Source organism: Pararge aegeria, unplaced genomic scaffold (assembly GCF_905163445.1).
Source record: "Pararge aegeria unplaced genomic scaffold, ilParAegt1.1, whole genome shotgun sequence".
Lineage (NCBI taxonomy): Eukaryota > Metazoa > Arthropoda > Insecta > Lepidoptera > Nymphalidae > Pararge > Pararge aegeria.
In genome coordinates, this window is record NW_024396998.1 from 54,815 (window position 1) to 78,087 (window position 23,273).

Sequence of the window (23,273 nt, forward strand, 5' to 3'; positions counted from 1 at the left end):
AATCTAGTTTTGACACCTTTAGACTTTAGATTCAAGATTTAATGTGAATATATGCATTAATAAAAACTCATTACTATTTTAATACTAGTTATGCTGCTGTTGATGCACTGATGAAAGCCAGATAGCTAGATCAGTGTTTAGTTAGTCGTAGTTGCCGGTGGGCTGAGGTCTAAAGGAATCCAAACTAGTTTTAAAAGGTTTGGATAGGTTAGGTTAGGTTAGAACATGAATAAGACGGGTGCCCGGCCGCAGGCCGGTCACTTAGGTTCAGTTCCGTTACAAAGTACTCTTATTCATATTAGAAGATATTGTAAAATAACAATTAATTTAATTTTTTTTTTTTTTTTTCACTTACACATTAGGCCCGTCGCGCCGCGCCACTACTATATGGGGCGAAGGTGCGAAGTCGACGGCGACGACAAAGTACCGAGTCTAAGGAGACTGATGGCGGCGCCACACAGTGGCGTTATGTCTCTATAAAAGTGGTGGTCTTTTATTATGTTATTTATTAATGGTATTATTTTAATATCATATCAATATTGTACCCCGCACAGGGGGGAGGTACGGGTAGGTAGTGACGAAAAATAACGATACGGGACTCTTACGAGGTCTCGCAATCGGAATGAGTACACTTTAAATATTTTAACGAGGTAAAATTTAAGGGCATTGAGGGTCTGGTGCCAGTGGTGGTTGATTAGATCCACACACTATACTTTTTATAATTATGTGGCGTTATGTCTCTATAAAAGTGGTGGTCTTTTATTATGTTATTTATTAATGGTATTTTTTTAATATCATATCAATATTGTACCCCGCACGGGGGGAGGTAGGGGGGTAGGTAGTGACGAAAAATAACGATACGGGACTCTTACGAGGTCTCGTAATCGGAATGAGTTTCTGCGACTACCATTGTCTGTCGCGGGTAACGGGGAATCAGGGTTCGATTCCGGTGAGGGAGCCTGAGAAACTGCTACCACATCCAAGGAAGGCAGCAGGCGCGCAAATTACCCACTCCCTGCACGGGGGGGGAGGTACGGGTAGGTAGTGACGAAAAATAACGATACGGGACTCTTACGAGGTCCCGTCATCGAATAATCAATACACGAACTGCCCACACACTTGTAAATATAGACGCGCAAGATCGTTACACGAACCGCTTACCATTATAGTAAACTACTATGCGAACACACATAACATATACGCAATAAGAGAACTTTAAATTGGAGATTTTACCCTACCACACCCGTCTGTCTCATTCTGAAAACTATTCAAAATAATTGCTATTTTTCATTCTCATTCAAATATAAATAATAGTAAATAATATATAATTTTTGACTGAACTGAACCCAAGTGCCCGGCCTGTGGCCGGGCACCCCTCGTATTCATGTTCTAACCTAACCTAACCTAAATCTAGTTTTGACACCTTTAGACTTTAGATTCAAGATTTAATGTGAATATATGCATTAATAAAAACTCATTACTATTTTAATACTAGTTATGCTGCTGTTGATGCACTGATGAAAGCCAGATAGCTAGATCAGTGTTTAGTTAGTCGTAGTTGCCGGTGGGCTGAGGTCTAAAGGAATCCAAACTAGTTTTAAAAGGTTTGGATAGGTTAGGTTAGGTTAGAACATGAATAAGACGGGTGCCCGGCCGCAGGCCGGTCACTTAGGTTCAGTTCCGTTACAAAGTACTCTTATTCATATTAGAAGATATTGTAAAATAACAATTAATTTAATTTTTTTTTTTTTTTTTTCACTTACACATTAGGCCCGTCGCGCCGCGCCACTACTATATGGGGCGAAGGTGCGAAGTCGACGGCGACGACAAAGTACCGAGTCTAAGGAGACTGATGGCGGCGCCACACAGTGGCGTTATGTCTCTATAAAAGTGGTGGTCTTTTATTATGTTATTTATTAATGGTATTATTTTAATATCATATCAATATTGTACCCCGCACAGGGGGGAGGTACGGGTAGGTAGTGACGAAAAATAACGATACGGGACTCTTACGAGGTCTCGCAATCGGAATGAGTACACTTTAAATATTTTAACGAGGTAAAATTTAAGGGCATTGAGGGTCTGGTGCCAGTGGTGGTTGATTAGATCCACACACTATACTTTTTATAATTATGTGGCGTTATGTCTCTATAAAAGTGGTGGTCTTTTATTATGTTATTTATTAATGGTATTTTTTTAATATCATATCAATATTGTACCCCGCACGGGGGGAGGTAGGGGGGTAGGTAGTGACGAAAAATAACGATACGGGACTCTTACGAGGTCTCGTAATCGGAATGAGTTTCTGCGACTACCATTGTCTGTCGCGGGTAACGGGGAATCAGGGTTCGATTCCGGTGAGGGAGCCTGAGAAACTGCTACCACATCCAAGGAAGGCAGCAGGCGCGCAAATTACCCACTCCCTGCACGGGGGGGGAGGTACGGGTAGGTAGTGACGAAAAATAACGATACGGGACTCTTACGAGGTCCCGTCATCGAATAATCAATACACGAACTGCCCACACACTTGTAAATATAGACGCGCAAGATCGTTACACGAACCGCTTACCATTATAGTAAACTACTATGCAAACACACATAACATATACGCAATAAGAGAACTTTAAATTGGAGATTTTACCCTACCACACCCGTCTGTCTCATTCTGAAAACTATTCAAAATAATTGCTATTTTTCATTCTCATTCAAATATAAATAATAGTAAATAATATATAATTTTTGACTGAACTGAACCCAAGTGCCCGGCCTGTGGCCGGGCACCCCTCGTATTCATGTTCTAACCTAACCTAACCTAAATCTAGTTTTGACACCTTTAGACTTTAGATTCAAGATTTAATGTGAATATATGCATTAATAAAAACTCATTACTATTTTAATACTAGTTATGCTGCTGTTGATGCACTGATGAAAGCCAGATAGCTAGATCAGTGTTTAGTTAGTCGTAGTTGCCGGTGGGCTGAGGTCTAAAGGAATCCAAACTAGTTTTAAAAGGTTTGGATAGGTTAGGTTAGGTTAGAACATGAATAAGACGGGTGCCCGGCCGCAGGCCGGTCACTTAGGTTCAGTTCCGTTTAAAAAAAAAAAACAAAAAACAAAACGTACCAATACAAAGTACTCTTATTCATATTAGAAGATATTGTAAAATAACAATTAATTTAATTTTTTTTTTTTTTTTTCACTTACACATTAGGCCCGTCGCGCCGCGCCACTACTATATGGGGCGAAGGTGCGAAGTCGACGGCGACGACAAAGTACCGAGTCTAAGGAGACTGATGGCGGCGCCACACAGTGGCGTTATGTCTCTATAAAAGTGGTGGTCTTTTATTATGTTATTTATTAATGGTATTTTTTTAATATCATATCAATATTGTACCCCGCACAGGGGGGAGGTACGGGTAGGTAGTGACGAAAAATAACGATACGGGACTCTTACGAGGTCTCGCAATCGGAATGAGTACACTTTAAATATTTTAACGAGGTAAAATTTAAGGGCATTGAGGGTCTGGTGCCAGTGGTGGTTGATTAGATCCACACACTATACTTTTTATAATTATGTGGCGTTATGTCTCTATAAAAGTGGTGGTCTTTTATTATGTTATTTATTAATGGTATTTTTTTAATATCATATCAATATTGTACCCCGCACGGGGGGAGGTAGGGGGGTAGGTAGTGACGAAAAATAACGATACGGGACTCTTACGAGGTCTCGTAATCGGAATGAGTTTCTGCGACTACCATTGTCTGTCGCGGGTAACGGGGAATCAGGGTTCGATTCCGGCGAGGGAGCCTGAGAAACTGCTACCACATCCAAGGAAGGCAGCAGGCGCGCAAATTACCCACTCCCTGCACGGGGGGGGAGGTACGGGTAGGTAGTGACGAAAAATAACGATACGGGACTCTTACGAGGTCCCGTCATCGAATAATCAATACACGAACTGCCCACACACTTGTAAATATAGACGCGCAAGATCGTTACACGAACCGCTTACCATTATAGTAAACTACTATGCAAACACACATAACATATACGCAATAAGAGAACTTTAAATTGGAGATTTTACCCTACCACACCCGTCTGTCTCATTCTGAAAACTATTCAAAATAATTGCTATTTTTCATTCTCATTCAAATATAAATAATAGTAAATAATATATAATTTTTGACTGAACTGAACCCAAGTGCCCGGCCTGTGGCCGGGCACCCCTCGTATTCATGTTCTAACCTAACCTAACCTAAATCTAGTTTTGACACCTTTAGACTTTAGATTCAAGATTTAATGTGAATATATGCATTAATAAAAACTCATTACTATTTTAATACTAGTTATGCTGCTGTTGATGCACTGATGAAAGCCAGATAGCTAGATCAGTGTTTAGTTAGTCGTAGTTGCCGGTGGGCTGAGGTCTAAAGGAATCCAAACTAGTTTTAAAAGGTTTGGATAGGTTAGGTTAGGTTAGAACATGAATAAGACGGGTGCCCGGCCGCAGGCCGGTCACTTAGGTTCAGTTCCGTTTAAAAAAAAAAAAACAAAAAACAAAACGTACCAATACAAAGTACTCTTATTCATATTAGAAGATATTGTAAAATAACAATTAATTTAATTTTTTTTTTTTTTTTTCACTTACACATTAGGCCCGTCGCGCCGCGCCACTACTATATGGGGCGAAGGTGCGAAGTCGACGGCGACGACAAAGTACCGAGTCTAAGGAGACTGATGGCGGCGCCACACAGTGGCGTTATGTCTCTATAAAAGTGGTGGTCTTTTATTATGTTATTTATTAATGGTATTATTTTAATATCATATCAATATTGTACCCCGCACAGGGGGGAGGTACGGGTAGGTAGTGACGAAAAATAACGATACGGGACTCTTACGAGGTCTCGCAATCGGAATGAGTACACTTTAAATATTTTAACGAGGTAAAATTAAAGGGCATTGAGGGTCTGGTGCCAGTGGTGGTTGATTAGATCCACACACTATACTTTTTATAATTATGTGGCGTTATGTCTCTATAAAAGTGGTGGTCTTTTATTATGTTATTTATTAATGGTATTTTTTTAATATCATATCAATATTGTACCCCGCACGGGGGGAGGTAGGGGGGGGTAGGTAGTGACGAAAAATAACGATACGGGACTCTTACGAGGTCTCGTAATCGGAATGAGTTTCTGCGACTACCATTGTCTGTCGCGGGTAACGGGGAATCAGGGTTCGATTCCGGTGAGGGAGCCTGAGAAACTGCTACCACATCCAAGGAAGGCAGCAGGCGCGCAAATTACCCACTCCCTGCACGGGGGGGGAGGTACGGGTAGGTAGTGACGAAAAATAACGATACGGGACTCTTACGAGGTCCCGTCATCGAATAATCAATACACGAACTGCCCACACACTTGTAAATATAGACGCGCAAGATCGTTACACGAACCGCTTACCATTATAGTAAACTACTATGCAAACACACATAACATATACGCAATAAGAGAACTTTAAATTGGAGATTTTACCCTACCACACCCGTCTGTCTCATTCTGAAAACTATTCAAAATAATTGCTATTTTTCATTCTCATTCAAATATAAATAATAGTAAATAATATATAATTTTTGACTGAACTGAACCCAAGTGCCCGGCCTGTGGCCGGGCACCCCTCGTATTCATGTTCTAACCTAACCTAACCTAAATCTAGTTTTGACACCTTTAGACTTTAGATTCAAGATTTAATGTGAATATATGCATTAATAAAAACTCATTACTATTTTAATACTAGTTATGCTGCTGTTGATGCACTGATGAAAGCCAGATAGCTAGATCAGTGTTTAGTTAGTCGTAGTTGCCGGTGGGCTGAGGTCTAAAGGAATCCAAACTAGTTTTAAAAGGTTTGGATAGGTTAGGTTAGGTTAGAACATGAATAAGACGGGTGCCCGGCCGCAGGCCGGTCACTTAGGTTCAGTTCCGTTTAAAAAAAAAAAACAAAAAACAAAACGTACCAATACAAAGTACTCTTATTCATATTAGAAGATATTGTAAAATAACAATTAATTTAATTTTTTTTTTTTTTTTTCACTTACACATTAGGCCCGTCGCGCCGCGCCACTACTATATGGGGCGAAGGTGCGAAGTCGACGGCGACGACAAAGTACCGAGTCTAAGGAGACTGATGGCGGCGCCACACAGTGGCGTTATGTCTCTATAAAAGTGGTGGTCTTTTATTATGTTATTTATTAATGGTATTATTTTAATATCATATCAATATTGTACCCCGCACAGGGGGGAGGTACGGGTAGGTAGTGACGAAAAATAACGATACGGGACTCTTACGAGGTCTCGCAATCGGAATGAGTACACTTTAAATATTTTAACGAGGTAAAATTTAAGGGCATTGAGGGTCTGGTGCCAGTGGTGGTTGATTAGATCCACACACTATACTTTTTATAATTATGTGGCGTTATGTCTCTATACAAGTGGTGGTCTTTTATTATGTTATTTATTAATGGTATTATTTTAATATCATATCAATATTGTACCCCGCACGAGGGGAGGTAGGGGGGTAGGTAGTGACGAAAAATAACGATACGGGACTCTTACGAGGTCTCGTAATCGGAATGAGTTTCTGCGACTACCATTGTTTGTCGCGGGTAACGGGGAATCAGGGTTCGATTCCGGTGAGGGAGCCTGAGAAACTGCTACCACATCCAAGGAAGGCAGCAGGCGCGCAAATTACCCACTCCCTGCACGGGGGGGGAGGTACGGGTAGGTAGTGACGAAAAATAACGATACGGGACTCTTACGAGGTCTCGTCATCGAATAATCAATACACGAACTGCCCACACACTTGTAAATATAGACGCGCAAGATCGTTACACGAACCGCTTACCATTATAGTAAACTACTATGCAAACACACATAACATATACGCAATAAGGGAACTTTAAATTGGAGATTTTACCCTACCACACCCGTCTGTCTCATTCTGAAAACTATTCAAAATAATTGCTATTTTTCATTCTCATTCAAATATAAATAATAGTAAATAATATATAATTTTTGACTGAACTGAACCCAAGTGCCCGGCCTGTGGCCGGGCACCCCTCGTATTCATGTTCTAACCTAACCTAACCTAAATCTAGTTTTGACACCTTTAGACTTTAGATTCAAGATTTAATGTGAATATATGCATTAATAAAAACTCATTACTATTTTAATACTAGTTATGCTGCTGTTGATGCACTGATGAAAGCCAGATAGCTAGATCAGTGTTTAGTTAGTCGTAGTTGCCGGTGGGCTGAGGTCTAAAGGAATCCAAACTAGTTTTAAAAGGTTTGGATAGGTTAGGTTAGGTTAGAACATGAATAAGACGGGTGCCCGGCCGCAGGCCGGTCACTTAGGTTCAGTTCCGTTTAAAAAAAAAAAAAACAAAAAACAAAACGTACCAATACAAAGTACTCTTATTCATATTAGAAGATATTGTAAAATAACAATTAATTTAATTTTTTTTTTTTTTTTTTCACTTACACATTAGGCCCGTCGCGCCGCGCCACTACTATATGGGGCGAAGGTGCGAAGTCGACGGCGACGACAAAGTACCGAGTCTAAGGAGACTGATGGCGGCGCCACACAGTGGCGTTATGTCTCTATAAAAGTGGTGGTCTTTTATTATGTTATTTATTAATGGTATTATTTTAATATCATATCAATATTGTACCCCGCACAGGGGGGAGGTACGGGTAGGTAGTGACGAAAAATAACGATACGGGACTCACGAGGTCTCGCAATCGGAATGAGTACACTTTAAATATTTTAACGAGGTAAAATTTAAGGGCATTGAGGGTCTGGTGCCAGTGGTGGTTGATTAGATCCACACACTATACTTTTTATAATTATGTGGCGTTATGTCTCTATAAAAGTGGTGGTCTTTTATTATGTTATTTATTAATGGTATTTTTTTAATATCATATCAATATTGTACCCCGCACGGGGGGAGGTAGGGGGGTAGGTAGTGACGAAAAATAACGATACGGGACTCTTACGAGGTCTCGTAATCGGAATGAGTTTCTGCGACTACCATTGTTTGTCGCGGGTAACGGGGAATCAGGGTTCGATTCCGGTGAGGGAGCCTGAGAAACTGCTACAACATCCAAGGAAGGCAGCAGGCGCGCAAATTACCCACTCCCTGCACGGGGGGGGGAGGTACGGGTAGGTAGTGACGAAAAATAACGATACGGGACTCTTACGAGGTCTCGTCATCGAATAATCAATACACGAACTGCCCACACACTTGTAAATATAGACGCGCAAGATCGTTACACGAACCGCTTACCATTATAGTAAACTACTATGCAAACACACATAACATATACGCAATAAGGGAACTTTAAATTGGAGATTTTACCCTACCACACCCGTCTGTCTCATTCTGAAAACTATTCAAAATAATTGCTATTTTTCATTCTCATTCAAATATAAATAATAGTAAATAATATATAATTTTTGACTGAACTGAACCCAAGTGCCCGGCCTATGGCCGGGCACCCCTCGTATTCATGTTCTATCCTAACCTAACCTAAATCTATTTTTGACACCTTTAGACTTTAGATTCAAGATTTAATGTGAATATATGCATTAATAAAAACTCATTACTATTTTAATACTAGTTATGCTGCTGTTGATGCACTGATGAAAGCCAGATAGCTAGATCAGTGTTTAGTTAGTCGTAGTTGCCGGTGGGCTGAGGTCTAAAGGAATCCAAACTAGTTTTAAAAGGTTTGGATAGGTTAGGTTAGAACATGAATACGAGGGGTGCCCGGCCACAGGCCGGGCACTTGGGTTCAGTTCCGTTTAAAAAAAAAAAACAAAAAACAAAACGTACCAATACAAAGTACTCTTATTCATATTAGAAGATATTGTAAAATAACAATTAATTTAATTTTTTTTTTTTTTTTTTTCACTTACACATTAGGCCCGTCGCGCCGCGCCACTACTATATGGGGCGAAGGTGCGAAGTCGACGGCGACGACAAAGTACCGAGTCTAAGGAGACTGATGGCGGCGCAACACAGTGGCGTTATGTCTCTATAAAAGTGGTGGTCTTTTATTATGTTATTTATTAATGGTATTATTTTAATATCATATCAATATTGTACCCCGCACAGGGGGGAGGTACGGGTAGGTAGTGACGAAAAATAACGATACGGGACTCTTACGAGGTCTCGCAATCGGAATGAGTACACTTTAAATATTTTAACGAGGTAAAATTTAAGGGCATTGAGGGTCTGGTGCCAGTGGTGGTTGATTAGATCCACACACTATACTTTTTATAATTATGTGGCGTTATGTCTCTATAAAAGTGGTGGTCTTTTATTATGTTATTTATTAATGGTATTTTTTTAATATCATATCAATATTGTACCCCGCACGGGGGGAGGTAGGGGGGTAGGTAGTGACGAAAAATAACGATACGGGACTCTTACGAGGTCTCGTAATCGGAATGAGTTTCTGCGACTACCATTGTTTGTCGCGGGTAACGGGGAATCAGGGTTCGATTCCGGTGAGGGAGCCTGAGAAACTGCTACCACATCCAAGGAAGGCAGCAGGCGCGCAAATTACCCACTCCCTGCACGGGGGGGGAGGTACGGGTAGGTAGTGACGAAAAATAACGATACGGCGGGACTCTTACGAGGTCTCGTCATCGAATAATCAATACACGAACTGCCCACACACTTGTAAATATAGACGCGCAAGATCGTTACACGAACCGCTTACCATTATAGTAAACTACTATGCAAACACACATAACATATACGCAATAAGGGAACTTTAAATTGGAGATTTTACCCTACCACACCCGTCTGTCTCATTCTGAAAACTATTCAAAATAATTGCTATTTTTCATTCTCATTCAAATATAAATAATAGTAAATAATATATAATTTTTGACTGAACTGAACCCAAGTGCCCGGCCTGTGGCCGGGCACCCCTCGTTTTCATGTTCTATCCTAACCTAACCTAAATCTATTTTTGACACCTTTAGACTTTAGATTCAAGATTTAATGTGAATATATGCATTAATAAAAACTCATTACTATTTTAATACTAGTTATGCTGCTGTTGATGCACTGATGAAAGCCAGATAGCTAGATCAGTGTTTAGTTAGTCGTAGTTGCCGGTGGGCTGAGGTCTAAAGGAATCCAAACTAGTTTTAAAAGGTTTGGATAGGTTAGGTTAGAACATGAATAAGACGGGTGCCCGGCCGCAATCCGGTCACTTAGGTTCAGTTCCGTTTAAAAAAAAAAAACAAAAAACGAAACGTACCAATACAAAGTACTCTTATTCATATTAGAAGATATTGTAAAATAACAATTAATTTAATTTTTTTTTTTTTTTTTTTCACTTACACATTAGGCCCGTCGCGCCGCGCCACTACTATATGGGGCGAAGGTGCGAAGTCGACGGCGACGACAAAGTACCGAGTCTAAGGAGACTGATGGCGGCACAACACAGTGGCGTTATGTCTCTATAAAAGTGGTGGTCTTTTATTATGTTATTTATTAATGGTATTATTTTAATATCATATCAATATTGTACCCCGCACAGGGGGGAGGTACGGGTAGGTAGTGACGAAAAATAACGATACGGGACTCTTACGAGGTCTCGCAATCGGAATGAGTACACTTTAAATATTTTAACGAGGTAAAATTTAAGGGCATTGAGGGTCTGGTGCCAGTGGTGGTTGATTAGATCCACACACTATACTTTTTATAATTATGTGGCGTTATGTCTCTATACAAGTGGTGGTCTTTTATTATGTTATTTATTAATGGTATTTTTTTAATATCATATCAATATTGTACCCCGCACGGGGGGAGGTAGGGGGGTAGGTAGTGACGAAAAATAACGATACGGGACTCTTACGAGGTCTCGTAATCGGAATGAGTTTCTGCGACTACCATTGTTTGTCGCGGGTAACGGGGAATCAGGGTTCGATTCCGGTGAGGGAGCCTGAGAAACTGCTACCACATCCAAGGAAGGCAGCAGGCGCGCAAATTACCCACTCCCTGCACGGGTTGGGAGGTACGGGTAGGTAGTGACGAAAAATAACGATACGGGACTCTTACGAGGTCTCGTCATCGAATAATCAATACACGAACTGCCCACACACTTGTAAATATAGACGCGCAAGATCGTTACACGAACCGCTTACCATTATAGTAAACTACTATGCAAACACACATAACATATACGCAATAAGGGAACTTTAAATTGGAGATTTTACCCTACCACACCCGTCTGTCTCATTCTGAAAACTATTCAAAATAATTGCTATTTTTCATTCTCATTCAAATATAAATAATAGTAAATAATATATAATTTTTGACTGAACTGAACCCAAGTGCCCGGCCTGTGGCCGGGCACCCCTCGTATTCATGTTCTAACCTAACCTAACCTAAATCTAGTTTTGACACCTCTAGACTTTAGATTCAAGATTTAATGTGAATATATGCATTAATAAAAACTCATTACTATTTTAATACTAGTTATGCTGCTGTTGATGCACTGATGAAAGCCAGATAGCTAGATCAGTGTTTAGTTAGTCGTAGTTGCCGGTGGGCTGAGGTCTAAAGGAATCCAAACTAGTTTTAAAAGGTTTGGATAGGTTAGGTTAGGTTAGAACATGAATAAGACGGGTGCCCGGCCGCAGGCCGGTCACTTAGGTTCAGTTCCGTTTAAAAAAAAAAAAAACAAAAAACAAAACGTACCAATACAAAGTACTCTTATTCATATTAGAAGATATTGTAAAATAACAATTAATTTAATTTTTTTTTTTTTTTTTTCACTTACACATTAGGCCCGTCGCGCCGCGCCACTACTATATGGGGCGAAGGTGCGAAGTCGACGGCGACGACAAAGTACCGAGTCTAAGGAGACTGATGGCGGCGCCACACAGTGGCGTTATGTCTCTATAAAAGTGGTGGTCTTTTATTATGTTATTTATTAATGGTATTATTTTAATATCATATCAATATTGTACCCCGCACAGGGGGGAGGTACGGGTAGGTAGTGACGAAAAATAACGATACGGGACTCTTACGAGGTCTCGCAATCGGAATGAGTACACTTTAAATATTTTAACGAGGTAAAATTTAAGGGCATTGAGGGTCTGGTGCCAGTGGTGGTTGATTAGATCCACACACTATACTTTTTATAATTATGTGGCGTTATGTCTCTATAAAAGTGGTGGTCTTTTATTATGTTATTTATTAATGGTATTTTTTTAATATCATATCAATATTGTACCCCGCACGGGGGGAGGTAGGGGGGTAGGTAGTGACGAAAAATAACGATACGGGACTCTTACGAGGTCTCGTCATCGAATAATCAATACACGAACTGCCCACACACTTGTAAATATAGACGCGCAAGATCGTTACACGAACCGCTTACCATTATAGTAAACTACTATGCAAACACACATAACATATACGCAATAAGGGAACTTTAAATTGGAGATTTTACCCTACCACACCCGTCTGTCTCATTCTGAAAACTATTCAAAATAATTGCTATTTTTCATTCTCATTCAAATATAAATAATAGTAAATAATATATAATTTTTGACTGAACTGAACCCAAGTGCCCGGCCTGTGGCCGGGCACCCCTCGTATTCATGTTCTAACCTAACCTAACCTAAATCTAGTTTTGACACCTTTAGACTTTAGATTCAAGATTTAATGTGAATATATGCATTAATAAAAACTCATTACTATTTTAATACTAGTTATGCTGCTGTTGATGCACTGATGAAAGCCAGATAGCTAGATCAGTGTTTAGTTAGTCGTAGTTGCCGGTGGGCTGAGGTCTAAAGGAATCCAAACTAGTTTTAAAAGGTTTGGATAGGTTAGGTTAGGTTAGAACATGAATAAGACGGGTGCCCGGTCGCAGGCCGGTCACTTAGGTTCAGTTCCGTTTAAAAAAAAAAAAAACAAAAAACAAAACGTACCAATACAAAGTACTCTTATTCATATTAGAAGATATTGTAAAATAACAATTAATTTAATTTTTTTTTTTTTTTTTTCACTTACACATTAGGCCCGTCGCGCCGCGCCACTACTATATGGGGCGAAGGTGCGAAGTCGACGGCGACGACAAAGTACCGAGTCTAAGGAGACTGATGGCGGCGCCACACAGTGGCGTTATGTCTCTATAAAAGTGGTGGTCTTTTATTATGTTATTTATTAATGGTATTTTTTTAATATCATATCAATATTGTACCCCGCACGGGGGGAGGTAGGGGGGTAGGTAGTGACGAAAAATAACGATACGGGACTCTTACGAGGTCTCGTAATCGGAATGAGTTTCTGCGACTACCATTGTTTGTCGCGGGTAACGGGGAATCAGGGTTCGATTCCGGTGAGGGAGACTGAGAAACTGCTACCACATCCAAGGAAGGCAGCAGGCGCGCAAATTACCCACTCCCTGCACGGGGGGGGAGGTACGGGTAGGTAGTGACGAAAAATAACGATACGGGACTCTTACGAGGTCTCGTCATCGAATAATCAATACACGAACTGCCCACACACTTGTAAATATAGACGCGCAAGATCGTTATACGAACCGCTTACCATTATAGTAAACTACTATGCAAACACACATAACATATACGCAATAAGGGAACTTTAAATTGGAGATTTTACCCTACCACACCCGTCTGTCTCATTCTGAAAACTATTCAAAATAATTGCTATTTTTCATTCTCATTCAAATATAAATAATAGTAAATAATATATAATTTTTGACTGAACTGAACCCAAGTGCCCGGCCTGTGGCCGGGCACCCCTCGTATTCATGTTCTAACCTAACCTAACCTAAATCTAGTTTTGACACCTTTAGACTTTAGATTCAAGATTTAATGTGAATATATGCATTAATAAAAACTCATTACTATTTTAATACTAGTTATGCTGCTGTTGATGCACTGATGAAAGCCAGATAGCTAGATCAGTGTTTAGTTAGTCGTAGTTGCCGGTGGGCTGAGGTCTAAAGGAATCCAAACTAGTTTTAAAAGGTTTGGATAGGTTAGGTTAGGTTAGAACATGAATAAGACGGGTGCCCGGCCGCAGGCCGGTCACGTAGGTTCAGTTCCGTTTAAAAAAAAAAAAAACCAAACGACAAAACGTACCAATACAAAGTACTCTTATTCATATTAGAAGATATTGTAAAATAACAATTAATTTAATTTTTTTTTTTTTTTTTCACTTACACATTAGGCCCGTCGCGCCGCGCCACTACTATATGGGGCGAAGGTGCGAAGTCGACGGCGACGACAAAGTACCGAGTCTAAGGAGACTGATGGCGGCGCCACACAGTGGCGTTATGTCTCTATAAAAGTGGTGGTCTTTTATTATGTTATTTATTAATGGTATTATTTTAATATCATATCAATATTGTACCCCGCACAGGGGGGAGGTACGGGTAGGTAGTGACGAAAAATAACGATACGGGACTCTTACGAGGTCTCGCAATCGGAATGAGTACACTTTAAATATTTTAACGAGGTAAAATTTAAGGGCATTGAGGGTCTGGTGCCAGTGGTGGTTGATTAGATCCACACACTATACTTTTTATAATTATGTGGCGTTATGTCTCTATACAAGTGGTGGTCTTTTATTATGTTATTTATTAATGGTATTTTTTTAATATCATATCAATATTGTACCCCGCACGGGGGGAGGTAGGGGGGTAGGTAGTGACGAAAAATAACGATACGGGACTCTTACGAGGTCTCGTAATCGGAATGAGTTTCTGCGACTACCATTGTTTGTCGCGGGTAACGGGGAATCAGGGTTCGATTCCGGTGAGGGAGCCTGAGAAACTGCTACCACATCCAAGGAAGGCAGCAGGCGCGCAAATTACCCACTCCCTGCACGGGGGGGGGGAGGTACGGGTAGGTAGTGACGAAAAATAACGATACGGGACTCTTACGAGGTCTCGTCATCGAATAATCAATACACGAACTGCCCACACACTTGTAAATATAGACGCGCAAGATCGTTACACGAACCGCTTACCATTATAGTAAACTACTATGCAAACACACATAACATATACGCAATAAGGGAACTTTAAATTGGAGATTTTACCCTACCACACCCGTCTGTCTCATTCTGAAAACTATTCAAAATAATTGCTATTTTTCATTCTCATTCAAATATAAATAATAGTAAATAATATATAATTTTTGACTGAACTGAACCCAAGTGCCCGGCCTGTGGCCGGGCACCCCTCGTATTCATGTTCTAACCTAACCTAACCTAAATCTAGTTTTGACACCTTTAGACTTTAGATTCAAGATTTAATGTGAATATATGCATTAATAAAAACTCATTACTATTTTAATACTAGTTATGCTGCTGTTGATGCACTGATGAAAGCCAGATAGCTAGATCAGTGTTTAGTTAGTCGTAGTTGCCGGTGGGCTGAGGTCTAAAGGAATCCAAACTAGTTTTAAAAGGTTTGGATAGGTTAGGTTAGGTTAGAACATGAATAAGACGGGTGCCCGGCCGCAGGCCGGTCACGTAGGTTCAGTTCCGTTTAAAAAAAAAAAAAACCAAACGACAAAACGTACCAATACAAAGTACTCTTATTCATATTAGAAGATATTGTAAAATAACAATTAATTTAATTTTTTTTTTTTTTTTTTCACTTACACATTAGGCCCGTCGCGCCGCGCCACTACTATATGGGGCGAAGGTGCGAAGTCGACGGCGACGACAAAGTACCGAGTCTAAGGAGACTGATGGCGGCGCCACACAGTGGCGTTATGTCTCTATAAAAGTGGTGGTCTTTTATTATGTTATTTATTAATGGTATTATTTTAATATCATATCAATATTGTACCCCGCACAGGGGGGAGGTACGGGTAGGTAGTGACGAAAAATAACGATACGGGACTCTTACGAGGTCTCGCAATCGGAATGAGTACACTTTAAATATTTTAACGAGGTAAAATTTAAGGGCATTGAGGGTCTGGTGCCAGTGGTGGTTGATTAGATCCACACACTATACTTTTTATAATTATGTGGCGTTATGTCTCTATACAAGTGGTGGTCTTTTATTATGTTATTTATTAATGGTATTTTTTTAATATCATATCAATATTGTACCCCGCACGGGGGGAGGTAGGGGGGTAGGTAGTGACGAAAAATAACGATACGGGACTCTTACGAGGTCTCGTAATCGGAATGAGTTTCTGCGACTACCATTGTTTGTCGCGGGTAACGGGGAATCAGGGTTCGATTCCGGTGAGGGAGCCTGAGAAACTGCTACCACATCCAAGGAAGGCAGCAGGCGCGCAAATTACCCACTCCCTGCACGGGGGGGGGGAGGTACGGGTAGGTAGTGACGAAAAATAACGATACGGGACTCTTACGAGGTCTCGTCATCGAATAATCAATACACGAACTGCCCACACACTTGTAAATATAGACGCGCAAGATCGTTACACGAACCGCTTACCATTATAGTAAACTACTATGCAAACACACATAACATATACGCAATAAGGGAACTTTAAATTGGAGATTTTACCCTACCACACCCGTCTGTCTCATTCTGAAAACTATTCAAAATAATTGCTATTTTTCATTCTCATTCAAATATAAATAATAGTAAATAATATATAATTTTTGACTGAACTGAACCCAAGTGCCCGGCCTGTGGCCGGGCACCCCTCGTATTCATGTTCTAACCTAACCTAACCTAAATCTAGTTTTGACACCTTTAGACTTTAGATTCAAGATTTAATGTGAATATATGCATTAATAAAAACTCATTACTATTTTAATACTAGTTATGCTGCTGTTGATGCACTGATGAAAGCCAGATAGCTAGATCAGTGTTTAGTTAGTCGTAGTTGCCGGTGGGCTGAGGTCTAAAGGAATCCAAACTAGTTTTAAAAGGTTTGGATAGGTTAGGTTAGGTTAGAACATGAATAAGACGGGTGCCCGGCCGCAGGCCGGTCACGTAGGTTCAGTTCCGTTTAAAAAAAAAAAAAACCAAACGACAAAACGTACCAATACAAAGTACTCTTATTCATATTAGAAGATATTGTAAAATAACAATTAATTTAATTTTTTTTTTTTTTTTTCACTTACACATTAGGCCCGTCGCGCCGCGCCACTACTATATGGGGCGAAGGTGCGAAGTCGACGGCGACGACAAAGTACCGAGTCTAAGGAGACTGATGGCGGCGCCACACAGTGGCGTTATGTCTCTATAAAAGTGGTGGTCTTTTATTATGTTATTTATTAATGGTATTATTTTAATATCATATCAATATTGTACCCCGCACAGGGGGGAGGTACGGGTAGGTAGTGACGAAAAATAACGATACGGGACTCTTACGAGGTCTCGCAATCGGAATGAGTACACTTTAAATATTTTAACGAGGTAAAATTTAAGGGCATTGAGGGTCTGGTGCCAGTGGTGGTTGATTAGATCCACACACTATACTTTTTATAATTATGTGGCGTTATGTCTCTATACAAGTGGTGGTCTTTTATTATGTTATTTATTAATGGTATTTTTTTAATATCATATCAATATTGTACCCCGCACGGGGGGAGGTAGGGGGGTAGGTAGTGACGAAAAATAACGATACGGGACTCTTACGAGGTCTCGTAATCGGAATGAGTTTCTGCGACTACCATTGTTTGTCGCGGGTAACGGGGAATCAGGGTTCGATTCCGGTGAGGGAGCCTGAGAAACTGCTACCACATCCAAGGAAGGCAGCAGGCGCGCAAATTACCCACTCCCTGCACGGGGGGGGGGAGGTACGGGTAGGTAGTGACGAAAAATAACGATACGGGACTCTTACGAGGTCTCGTCATCGAATAATCAATACACGAACTGCCCACACACTTGTAAATATAGACGCGCAAGATCATTACACGAACCGCTTACCATTATAGTAAACTACTATGCAAACACACATAACATATACGCAATAAGGGAACTTTAAATTGGAGATTTTACCCTACCACACCCGTCTGTCTCATTCTGAAAACTATTCAAAATAATTGCTATTTTTCATTCTCATTCAAATATAAATAATAGTAAATAATATATAATTTTTGACTGAACTGAACCCAAGTGTCCGGCCTGTGGCCGGGCACCCCTCGTATTCATGTTCTAACCTAACCTAACCTAAATCTAGTTTTGACACCTTTAGACTTTAGATTCAAGATTTAATGTGAATATATGCATTAATAAAAACTCATTACTATTTTAATACTAGTTATGCTGCTGTTGATGCACTGATGAAAGCCAGATAGCTAGATCAGTGTTTAGTTAGTCGTAGTTGCCGGTGGGCTGAGGTCTAAAGGAATCCAAACTAGTTTTAAAAGGTTTGGATAGGTTAGGTTAGAACATGAATAAGACGGGTGCCCGGCCGCAGGCCGGTCACTTAGGTTCAGTTCCGTTTAAAAAAAAAAAACAAAAAACAAAACGTACCAATACAAAGTACTCTTATTCATATTAGAAGATATTGTAAAATAACAATTAATTTAATTTTTTTTTTTTTTTTTTCACTTACACATTAGGCCCGTCACGCCGCGCCACTACTATATGGGGCGAAGGTGCGAAGTCGACGGCGACGACAAAGTACCGAGTCTAAGGAGACTGATGGCGGCGCCACACAGTGGCGTTATGTCTCTATAAAAGTGGTGGTCTTTTATTATGTTATTTATTAATGGTATTATTTTAATATCATATCAATATTGTACCCCGCACAGGGGGGAGGTACGGGTAGGTAGTGACGAAAAATAACGATACGGGACTCTTACGAGGTCTCGCAATCGGAATGAGTACACTTTAAATATTTTAACGAGGTAAAATTTAAGGGCATTGAGGGTCTGGTGCCAGTGGTGGTTGATTAGATCCACACACTATACTTTTTATAATTATGTGGGGTTATGTCTCTATAAAAGTGGTGGTCTTTTATTATGTTATTTATTAATGGTATTTTTTTAATATCATATCAATATTGTACCCCGCACGGGGGGAGGTAGGGGGGTAGGTAGTGACGAAAAATAACGATACGGGACTCTTACGAGGTCTCGTAATCGGAATGAGTTTCTGCGACTACCATTGTTTGTCGCGGGTAACGGGGAATCAGGGTTCGATTCCGGTGAGGGAGCCTGAGAAACTGCTACCACATCCAAGGAAGGCAGCAGGCGCGCAAATTACCCACTCCCTGCACGGGGGGGGAGGTACGGGTAGGTAGTGACGAAAAATAACGATACGGGACTCTTACGAGGTCTCGTCATCGAATAATCAATACACGAACTGCCCACACACTTGTAAATATAGACGCGCAAGATCGTTACACGAACCGCTTACCATTATAGTAAACTACTATGCAAACACACATAACATATACGCAATAAGGGAACTTTAAATTGGAGATTTTACCCTACCACACCCGTCTGTCTCATTCTGAAAACTATTCAAAATAATTGCTATTTTTCATTCTCATTCAAATATAAATAATAGTAAATAATATATAATTTTTGACTGAACTGAACCCAAGTGCCCGGCCTGTGGCCGGGCACCCCTCGTATTCATGTTCTAACCTAACCTAACCTAAATCTAGTTTTGACACCTTTAGACTTTAGATTCAAGATTTAATGTGAATATATGCATTAATAAAAACTCATTACTATTTTAATACTAGTTATGCTGCTGTTGATGCACTGATGAAAGCCAGATAGCTAGATCAGTGTTTAGTTAGTCGTAGTTGCCGGTGGGCTGAGGTCTAAAGGAATCCAAACTAGTTTTAAAAGGTTTGGATAGGTTAGGTTAGGTTAGAACATGAATAAGACGGGTGCCCGGCCGCAGGCCGGTGACTTAGGTTCAGTTCCGTTTAAAAAAAAAAAAAACAAAAAACAAAACGTACCAATACAAAGTACTCTTATTCATATTAGAAGATATTGTAAAATAACAATTAATTTAATTTTTTTTTTTTTTTTTTCACTTACACATTAGGCCCGTCGCGCCGCGCCACTACTATATGGGGCGAAGGTGCGAAGTCGACGGCGACGACAAAGTACCGAGTCTAAGGAGACTGATGGCGGCGCCACACAGTGGCGTTATGTCTCTATAAAAGTGGTGGTCTTTTATTATGTTATTTATTAATGGTATTATTTTAATATCATATCAATATTGTACCCCGCACAGGGGGGAGGTACGGGTAGGTAGTGACGAAAAATAACGATACGGGACTCTTACGAGGTCTCGCAATCGGAATGAGTACACTTTAAATATTTTAACGAGGTAAAATTTAAGGGCATTGAGGGTCTGGTGCCAGTGGTGGTTGATTAGATCCACACACTATACTTTTTATAATTATGTGGCGTTATGTCTCTATAAAAGTGGTGGTCTTTTATTATGTTATTTATTGATGGTATTTTTTTAATATCATATCAATATTGTACCCCGCACGGGGGGAGGTAGGGGGGTAGGTAGTGACGAAAAATAACGATACGGGACTCTTACGAGGTCTCGTAATCGGAATGAGTTTCTGCGACTACCATTGTTTGTCGCGGGTAACGGGGAATCAGGGTTCGATTCCGGTGAGGGAGCCTGAGAAACTGCTACCACATCCAAGGAAGGCAGCAGGCGCGCAAATTACCCACTCCCTGCACGGGGGGGGAGGTACGGGTAGGTAGTGACGAAAAATAACGATACGGGACTCTTACGAGGTCTCGTCATCGAATAATCAATACACGAACTGCCCACACACTTGTAAATATAGACGCGCAAGATCGTTACAAGAACCGCTTACCATTATAGTAAACTACTATGCAAACACACATAACATATACGCAATAAGGGAACTTTAAATTGGAGATTTTACCCTACCACACCCGTCTGTCTCATTCTGAAAACTATTCAAAATAATTGCTATTTTTCATTCTCATTCAAATATAAATAATAGTAAATAATATATAATTTTTGACTGAACTGAACCCAAGTGCCCGGCCTGTGGCCGGGCACCCCTCGTATTCATGTTCTAACCTAACCTAACCTAAATCTAGTTTTGACACCTTTAGACTTTAGATTCAAGATTTAATGTGAATATATGCATTAATAAAAACTCATTACTATTTTAATACTAGTTATGCTGCTGTTGATGCACTGATGAAAGCCAGATAGCTAGATCAGTGTTTAGTTAGTCGTAGTTGCCGGTGGGCTGAGGTCTAAAGGAATCCAAACTAGTTTTAAAAGGTTTGGATAGGTTAGGTTAGGTTAGAACATGAATAAGACGGGTGCCCGGCCGCAGGCCGGTGACTTAGGTTCAGTTCCGTTTAAAAAAAAAAAAAACAAAAAACAAAACGTACCAATACAAAGTACTCTTATTCATATTAGAAGATATTGTAAAATAACAATTAATTTAATTTTTTTTTTTTTTTTTTCACTTACACATTAGGCCCGTCGCGCCGCGCCACTACTATATGGGGCGAAGGTGCGAAGTCGACGGCGACGACAAAGTACCGAGTCTAAGGAGACTGATGGCGGCGCCACACAGTGGCGTTATGTCTCTATAAAAGTGGTGGTCTTTTATTATGTTATTTATTAATGGTATTATTTTAATATCATATCAATATTGTACCCCGCACAGGGGGGAGGTACGGGTAGGTAGTGACGAAAAATAACGATACGGGACTCTTACGAGGTCTCGCAATCGGAATGAGTACACTTTAAATATTTTAACGAGGTAAAATTTAAGGGCATTGAGGGTCTGGTGCCAGTGGTGGTTGATTAGATCCACACACTATACTTTTTATAATTATGTGGCGTTATGTCTCTATAAAAGTGGTGGTCTTTTATTATGTTATTTATTGATGGTATTTTTTTAATATCATATCAATATTGTACCCCGCACGGGGGGAGGTAGGGGGTAGGTAGTGACGAAAAATAACGATACGGGACTCTTACGAGGTCTCGTAATCGGAATGAGTTTCTGCGACTACCATTGTTTGTCGCGGGTAACGGGGAATCAGGGTTCGATTCCGGTGAGGGAGCCTGAAAAACTGCTACCACATCCAAGGAAGGCAGCAGGCGCGCAAATTACCCACTCCCTGCACGGGGGGGGAGGTACGGGTAGGTAGTGACGAAAAATAACGATACGGGACTCTTACGAGGTCTCGTCATCGAATAATCAATACACGAACTGCCCACACACTTGTAAATATAGACGCGCAAGATCGTTACACGAACCGCTTACCATTATAGTAAACTACTATGCAAACACACATAACATATACGCAATAAGGGAACTTTAAATTGGAGATTTTACCCTACCACACCCGTCTGTCTCATTCTGAAAACTATTCAAAATAATTGCTATTTTTCATTCTCATTCAAATATAAATAATAGTAAATAATATATAATTTTTGACTGAACTGAACCCAAGTGCCCGGCCTGTGGCCGGGCACCCCTCGTATTCATGTTCTAACCTAACCTAACCTAAATCTAGTTTTGACACCTTTAGACTTTAGATTCAAGATTTAATGTGAATATATGCATTAATAAAAACTCATTACTATTTTAATACTAGTTATGCTGCTGTTGATGCACTGATGAAAGCCAGATAGCTAGATCAGTGTTTAGTTAGTCGTAGTTGCCGGTGGGCTGAGGTCTAAAGGAATCCAAACTAGTTTTAAAAGGTTTGGATAGGTTAGGTTAGAACATGAATAAGACGGGTGCCCGGCCGCAGGCCGGTCACTTAGGTTCAGTTCCGTTTAAAAAAAAAAAACAAAAAACAAAACGTACCAATACAAAGTACTCTTATTCATATTAGAAGATATTGTAAAATAACAATTAATTTAATTTTTTTTTTTTTTTTTTTCACTTACACATTAGGCCCGTCGCGCCGCGCCACTACTATATGGGGCGAAGGTGCGAAGTCGACGGCGACGACAAAGTACCGAGTCTAAGGAGACTGATGGCGGCACAACACAGTGGCGTTATGTCTCTATAAAAGTGGTGGTCTTTTATTATGTTATTTATTAATGGTATTATTTTAATATCATATCAATATTGTACCCCGCACAGGGGGGAGGTACGGGTAGGTAGTGACGAAAAATAACGATACGGGACTCTTACGAGGTCTCGCAATCGGAATGAGTACACTTTAAATATTTTAACGAGGTAAAATTTAAGGGCATTGAGGGTCTGGTGCCAGTGGTGGTTGATTA